Source organism: Gossypium hirsutum, chromosome A05, assembly GCF_007990345.1.
Source record: "Gossypium hirsutum isolate 1008001.06 chromosome A05, Gossypium_hirsutum_v2.1, whole genome shotgun sequence".
Taxonomy (NCBI): Eukaryota; Viridiplantae; Streptophyta; class Magnoliopsida; order Malvales; family Malvaceae; genus Gossypium; species Gossypium hirsutum.
Genome location: NC_053428.1, coordinates 43,453,886 through 43,460,546, shown reverse-complemented (window position 1 = coordinate 43,460,546; position 6,661 = coordinate 43,453,886). Strand labels below are relative to the sequence as shown.

The 6,661-nt window shown below is 35.7% G+C and overlaps 2 long non-coding RNA genes across 3 annotated transcripts; one reads left to right on the top strand and one right to left on the bottom strand.

The window, feature by feature from the left end:
* Positions 1-209: 209 nt before the first annotated feature.
* Positions 210-1,786, bottom strand: LOC121229127 (uncharacterized). The gene is made up of 3 exons (XR_005926677.1): positions 1,534-1,786; positions 509-1,439; positions 210-426 (listed from the first exon to the last, which is right to left on the bottom strand). It is a non-coding gene; the product is annotated as an uncharacterized lncRNA (long non-coding RNA).
* A 1,184-nt stretch (positions 1,787-2,970) lies between these two features.
* LOC107960092 (uncharacterized) lies at positions 2,971-5,525 on the top strand. Of its 2 annotated transcripts, XR_005926676.1 has the most exons (4): positions 2,971-3,159; positions 4,400-4,533; positions 4,650-4,731; positions 5,181-5,525. It is a non-coding gene; the product is annotated as an uncharacterized lncRNA (long non-coding RNA). The 2 variants fall into 2 exon arrangements; XR_005926675.1 differs by lacking the exon at positions 5,181-5,525 and having other exon boundaries at positions 4,650-4,909.
* Positions 5,526-6,661: the final 1,136 nt, after the last annotated feature.

Here is a 6,661-nt window from a genome sequence, read left to right as displayed (position 1 = left end):
CCAATATATGCGATGCAATGCTTTAAATTACCGGTTTCATTTTGCAAGATCTTGAAAATATTATAAGTAAATTTTGGTGGCGCAACTCTAAGAATAATAGAGGTATTCATTGGTGTAAGTGGAGTGATATATGCATTCCTAAATCGAAAGGTGGGTTGGGTTTTAAAAACCTGTCTATGTTTAATACGGCCCTTTTAGCGAAGCAGGGATGGAAGATCATTACGCAACCAGATTGTTTATTTGCATGAGTAATGAAAGCAAAGTACTTCCCGCAAGGGGAGTTTCTGAGTGCAAGAATAGGTTCTTACCCTTCGTTTACCTAGCGTAGCATCTAGGGAGCCCAATGACTACTGGAAGAGAGAATTGGCTGGAGAATGGGGAATGGTCAGGGTGTCAATATATGGAATGATGCATGGATCCCGGGAGCTAGAAATGGCAGAGTTCGATGTTAGCAAATCGATATAAGGTATTATAAGGTGTCAGATTTAATTGATAGAGATTCTGCTACCTGGAAACAAGAGGAAATCCAATCTTTATTTGGGGAAGAACAAACGCAGAGAATTATCGCAATTCCACTGGCGAACAACGAGTCACAAGATGCCTTAGTTTGGAGGGGGGATAATACAAGGGTATATACAGCAAAAAATGGATACAAATGGAGCAATACAATAGAAGTTTCCAATATACAGCAAAATCCTCTAGCTAAGTTTTACAAAAGACTTTAGGTCATTAAGGTGCCAAGTAAGACCAGAGTCCACTTGTGGAGAGTGGCCAAGGAGTATGTGTCGGTTCTGTATAATCTGAGAATCCGCAAACTGGTGAATAACACGTTGTGCCCAGTGTGCAAAAGAGAGGAGGAGACAGTGAGCCATATCTTCCGGGATTGTTTTTTTACTCGACAAGTCTCAGGGAAGCTGGGATGTAGTTCCTCAACATGCAACAGGGAAACATATTGGAACTTTTGGTTAGCGTCGGTATTTAAACATCTTACCTAAGAGGAGTGCACAAAAAGAACTATTCTTTTATGGGCTATTTGGCATAACAGAAGCAAAGTGTGTCAAGAGGGATGTAGGGCTCAAGTGCATGAAACCGTGGGATTTATTAATGCATATTATGCCGAAATTGTACACATGAGTGAAGTGTTGAAAAGCAGAAATGAGATTTGCAATAAAACATAGCAGCCACCCAGAGGAGACAGAATAAAAATCAATTTTGATGCAGCTTTCAACAAGAGTCAACACAAATCAGTTTCTGGAATCATCGCGAGAAACAATAATGGAGAGGTTATGGCTTCGTGCACTTACCCAGGGGTGAATATGACGGATCCGACTACGGCCGAGGCTAGAGCGTGTTTACAGGCAGTCAACATGGCAGAGGAACTGGGATTTCAAGATGTAGATGTTGAGAGTGACGCATTGACAGTTATTCAGAAAATAAACCTAGAATTAGAGGACAGATCTTATATCCGGGGTTATATCCAAGAAATAAAAAGAAAAGCAGGCAGTTTTAGAAGCATAAAGTTTTTGCACATACAGAGAGAAGCTAACAGAGTAGTGCACGGACTGGCAAAGGAGGGCTGGAAATTCGATGACCCACAGTACTAGATGGAAGAGGTTCCTAGCGAGATAGAGGATCTGGTAAATAGGGACAGAAATAGCAACAATGGCAGATGAGGCGTTCATGATGAGTCCGGATCAGGAAAGGAGAACGTGATTCGATGAACTCGTGAAATAACTAGAGGCTCAGGATTGAAAGGTTATTTGCTGAAGACGATTCAGAGGAAGAGTCTTAGGGCCCCTTTGGATGCAACTGGATCTCAGTACGTTATTTTTTTTAGGCTAAAAAAAATTGCAACTGAAATGCTAGCAAACGCCAGGCTGTTTGGAAAGCACTCTTCAGTGCGTTGAAAATGTATTTCACCTCACTGGAGCCTTAATTTCAGACTGGAGCCTTTTGTTCCAGTAAAAATTTCTCAACTTCAATTGCTTTTTCTTTTCCTCTTTTACCCATTCTTCAGTTGCATTCTTCAAGCTTTTCTGATGTTTGGTTACCCTTCTTCTCCCCTTTCCCCTTCCATTTCCCCTTCCCCTTGGGTTGCAAATCAGTTTGGTCAAAGACCTCTTCCGGTTCCTCCTTCATCCAGGTAAGGCTTCTTCTCCTTCATCCGTTCTTCATTCCTTTTTCTTCTTCCGTTCTTCATCTTCTCTTCTCAGCATATTCTGTCTTCAGCTATAAATAAAGAAGCACGCAATTTACCAAATTTGTCAACGAAGACAAAGTCCGATTCACCGAAAGAAACAATGGCAGAGCCTTACGTTGAACAAGTAGAGTATCTCGACGTTCTCACTAAAATTGGTAAAAAAATCGGTAAAAAAATCGGCGGTTCCAAGCCCAGGCACGTCCCTTCATTCTTGTCAATTTCTGGATTATCTGTTTTTGATCTTTCAACATAAAGGATTACTTTACAACCGGCTCTTTTATTTATTTTCTATACTGCCTGTTGCTTACTCTTAGCAGAAAACATGTTTTTGCAGTTATCAAATTGGAAAATTATAGGACAATTTAATTTAAGCTATACTTGTTATTTGCAGCTTCTGTAAATTGGGTTTGATAGAACCTTTGAGATTAGTTAAGCTGGTTCCGTGAAATTGGTAGTAATAGCTTCATTTGTTGATTTGGTTTGTAATTTCTTTCAATGAACCCTTAATTTTTTTGCTTAATTTTTTTGGTACTCAATCTGGATTATAGAACTGAAAGTTTTCAAGTGTGTGTGTGAGTTGGGGGGGAGGCTGCTTATGGTCCTTGAAATTGGAACTGGGAATGGAAAACTTGCAAGCTAGAGCTAGGGAGGCATACATTTGATATAAAATATTTCATTTTGAGTATTATTGTGTGTTAGAGGTTGCTTATGATTTCTGTACTGGCATTTCTCTATAATGGTAGTTTCTTGGTATGTAACTCATTGTGATCTCTTTTCAGGGGAGATGTCCATCGAGATGGGGATTACCATAAAGCAGTCCATGTCTGGATTTTTACTGAGAGCACACAAGAATTACTTCTCCAAAAACGTGCAGACTGCAAGGACTCGTGGCCAGGGTTGTGGGATATCTCCAGTGCTGGCCATATATCTTCTGGTGACTCATCGCTAATAACAGCACAGTAAGTGAATCCAATTTCACAAGTCTTCAGTGCTGTTTCTTTCATAGGGCATTTGAAAAACTGTTCGGTCTTTAATCTTTCTATGTGTGCCGTGCACATATATTCTCCCCATGTTCTTGTTTATCATTGCTACTTTTTGTTGTTTTATATACTTGCTAGATTTGGTTAATACATTTCTTTTAAATATCTAATTGATAGTTTCCTAACTGATGGTAAACCTAGTGGTTTCTAGATGGCCAAGAAACCTTTTAAATATGCAAAATTCTATATTTGTTTTCCATATCAAAGTACTTTTTTTGTCCAAAAATTGTTGAGATGAACAATAGTCAATAACAGTCGGAATTATCATTCAAAATTTCATGGATTTTGTTTTCTACTGGTTTTCTGGTGGAGTATGGATTACTTTTCTTGATATTCCAAACCTGTCTACAGTAGTGACAAAGTTGACTACAGTGAAACATCTGGTGTAGGTATGGTTTATCATCTCAAGTTTAAACATTGCTTGTACTGAATGAACAAGTGGAATTCAACTCTAGATCTTAAGCCCTTCCACTCTTGGTTGTATTTCAGTCTGTTTTCATGTTGTAAGCTTTTTACTCTTATTTGATTGGAAGTTCCCTTTTTGATCTAAATCGAGCACTGAAAGAAAAATGCCACTGTCAGTGATGAATTTATGGAAACAAGTTGAACAAGTCTGTCTCTTTCTCTCTCTAAAATTTTCCAAAAAATATTGGACTGCCAAAGAGTAAGTGCAATTCAACTTTTGGTGCCTCTTTTAAGGGGTTTTTTTTGAAAGAGAAACATCTTGCACAAAGACAAATGAGAAGCCTAAAAGTCTATAATGTTTGATCACATTTATTTGTTTAGAAAATCCATTTTTTATGGTTTGTTTTTGAACCTAATAAGCTTGCATGGATTTGCTGCAGAATCCCTATTCTGAAGTATATCAATATTGCTCTTAGGTCTTCATTCTATGGATGAGATTCATCCTTCTAAACTTCCATCTTTACCATGATTGTCCTCCTTTTAAGTTGGTTTTAGTCTCAGAATTTAAGGCTGTTGATGGTGCCTGCTGCTTAATGAATAGTTCATTATACATTTTCTTTACAATTATATATGAAAGTCATGCTTTGAAAATGTGAATGGTGAATGGTAAACAGGGAATACTGATAAGTGATTTGTCCCGCTACAAAACTACCTGAAAATGTGAATGTTTTTTATTAGCTTTTTTTTATGATAGGATACCGAAGTCTCTGATGTAAAATACATTTCTTTTGGGGAATATAGAAGTCACCTAGCTGAAGCAGATCCTAAATATGTTCCTTATGATGTAAATAAACAATATGGTCTTCTCTTTGATATAATTACAAAAAGGTAAGCTGAGTAACTACGACCATGTTGTTGAACAAAATAATTGTCAAATTCATCTAAATGTTATATTCATGTTGACATTTCATGTTGTGGTTAACGGTTCAAATACTTGCTTAAAGGTACAAAGAGAACAATGAAGCACGCAGTCTAATACTACAAAAGCAACTTCGTCGATATGCTCCTGTTTCTCTCACTGCAGAGGTTGTCAACTTTCTGCAATTTTAATACCAGCTACCCTGCTTTATTGGTTGTTATATTTCTAATCCATCTCAATATTTTTATCCTCAAGCTTTATGTAGTCAGTTTGCATGTAGACATTGTCTGATATGAGCAGAATGCGTTGTGTTGTATCCTATGGACACTTTTGGTTTCACGTTATTAATTTGTTAGTTTACAGGTGGATGGTCTTTCTATCACTTTTAAGTTTATAAAAGGTCCATTGCTTTCTTTTTGTTGCTTTGCTAGAATCATTGGTGCATTAATTTCTGATGCTAATGCCATCTTACTAAATTCAAGTCTGTTTTGTGTTCATCAGGGTTCAATATTTTCAATAAACAATTAGCATTTGGCATAAATTTACTCTGAAAAATGGTGTTATATTTTTCATTGTAAGTTCATAGTTGTATTGACTTTGGCCTGCAATGCAATAGGAAACCAGCAGCAAATCAGCATGCAGACCAGCATCCAAGCTGAACCAGATAAGCAGCAGCATTTTGTTTATTTTGTTCATTTGTAACTTGATTTAGTTGCAGTGTAATTTATACTTAAAGTTAGTAGGAGTAGTTATTGATTTATGTTTGATGTTATAGCTGGTATGTCAGCTACATTTTGTTTGTAATTCTATCTAGGCTTTAGTCATGTATTAGTGGGAGCAGTTATACATTAGTTAACTGCCATATTTCATTGTAACATAAATGCTTCTGTTTTCTTGCATATTGCTTATTCAAGTAATGAAGTTAATCTTTACATCATCCGGGTTACTTGTTTCTGTTTTCTTCCTCTGCTGTCAAAACCCCAACAGATGTGATTCTTAACTCTTCCCTTTAGCATTGATGACCAGCTCAAGGCTCGACATTGCACGTTCTACATGGTGGCCATAGGCTATTTCAGTTACTAGCCAACGGTTGGCTTTAGTTTTAAAGTTATTTGGTGCTAGCAATGTCTTGCATTGAGTTACTGATGACAAACATTTGAAATAACATGAATTAAGACCCTTATTCTAGAGTTGCTTTATTATTTTATCTTTTAATAATGTTTTATTTTTCTAAAGGCTCAATAATTTCAATAATCTTTCAATAATTAATTGAGCCCCTATAATTAAATATATGATTAATTTTGAAATATTAAATAAAATAAATTTTTGAATTTGTCTCTAGTTTTAATTCATTTTTAATTATTTATTATTAAAAATAAATATAATTGTAATAATTTTAACCATTTATTAATTTTGTAATTGTTAAATAATTTTAAAAACTTCTATTATATATCATTTTTAATCTAATGTCCTTAAAAGTCATTTTCTATTTTCACCTCACCGCTACAGCTGCGTTTGAATCCAAACACACACTCCACCGCTGTTTCTAATCTCACCGCTACAATATCCAATCTCACCGCTACAGTAACTAATCTCACCGCCACCACTGATTTTAACCTCACCGGAACTAAACACACCGCCCATCTAAGCTAAGCCTTAGTAGCAACTAATGCAACATGAAAGGGGGCTCGGGGGATTGGCTTTTCATTTTCTTTTTTCTTTTGCTTAATTGGTTTCATTTGTATTGGCAATTGTAAAGACTGATTCATTTATTTTCTGTTTTCATTTTCCCTAGACACCGATTAGGCCGTCAATTAGAATAGGACAACTGTGGGAAGTATTTATTGTTTGTGTAAGGCATTGGCTAAAATCCCATCAATAAGAGCATCAGTTGAAACGTTCAAAAAAAATATTATAATAATAAAACTTTTAAATTATAATTAATACAAAGTAATGTTTGTTATTCGCTATTTTGTTGAATACAATATAATTTTACTTCTTATAATTAAATATAACCAAACATTATTCAAAGTAATCAATAATGAACATAAATAATACATATCAATTATTTTAAATATTCAATGCTAGTATAAAAAA